The following is an 836-nucleotide window of genomic DNA, read 5'->3' as shown; positions in this document are numbered from 1 at the left end:
GGGGGGGGATTTGGGGGGTCTCTGACCCCAAATCCTGGCACAACTTCACCTGTAACGTGAGTTTGGGGGGGATTTGGGGGGTCCTGGGACCCCAAATCCTGGCACAGCTTCACCTGTAAAATGAGCGGGGGGTCCTGGGGGTGAATCTGGGGGGTTCGGGGGTCCCTGACCCCCCTTTTTTTGGGGCCCCCTCCCAGGAGGTGATCCAGGACTTCCAGGCCTCGGTGCTGCAGGTCTCGGACTCGCCCTACGACGAGCAGTGAGTTGGGGGGTCCCGGGGGGTTTCTGGGGGGTTTTGGGGGGTCCCGGGTGCGGATTTGGGGCCGGGGGGACCCCAAAACCTGTGACCCCCCCAGGGTGGCCGCCCAGATGCCGACGGTTCACTACGAGATGCCCAACGGGTACAACACCGACTACGGGGCCGAGCGGCTCCGCATCCCCGAGGGGCTCTTCGACCCCTCCAACGTCAAGGTTCGGGGGGCCCCGGGGGGGGTTTGGGGTTCCCAGGGGAGTTTTGAGGTTCCCAGGGGAGTTTTGGGGGTTCCCAAGGGGTTTTGGGGGTTCGCAGGAGGGTTTTAGGAGTCCCAGTGGGGTTTTGGGGGTTCCCTCCCAGTGGGGTTTTGGGGGTCCCACGGGGGTTTTGGGGTTCCCAAGGGGTTTTTGGGGGTTCCCAGTGGGGTTTTGGGGTTTCCAGTGGGGTTTTTGGGGGTTCCCAGGGGGGTTTTCAGAAGGTTTCGGGGTTCCCAGTGGGGTTTTGGGGTCCCAGCAGGTTCCCAGGGTGGTTTGGGGGGTTCCCAGGGGTTTTTTTGGGTTCCCAGAGAGTTTTTTGGGGGGTC

At 63.6% G+C, this 836-nt stretch overlaps 1 long non-coding RNA gene across 1 annotated transcript; it reads left to right on the top strand.

Moving 5' to 3' along the window:
- Nucleotides 1–27: 27 nt before the first annotated feature.
- Nucleotides 28–487, top strand: LOC113979950. The gene is made up of 3 exons (XR_003538027.1): nt 28–56; nt 198–259; nt 357–487. It is a non-coding gene; the product is annotated as an uncharacterized LOC113979950 (long non-coding RNA).
- The last annotated feature ends 349 nt before the right edge of the window (nt 488–836 follow it).

Source organism: Neopelma chrysocephalum, unplaced genomic scaffold, assembly GCF_003984885.1.
Source record: "Neopelma chrysocephalum unplaced genomic scaffold, ASM398488v2 Primary Assembly neopelma1_90855, whole genome shotgun sequence".
NCBI classification, from domain to species: Eukaryota; Metazoa; Chordata; class Aves; order Passeriformes; family Pipridae; genus Neopelma; species Neopelma chrysocephalum.
The sequence above is the reverse complement of the archived record's forward strand: the minus strand, read 5'-3'. Positions and strand labels throughout refer to the sequence as shown.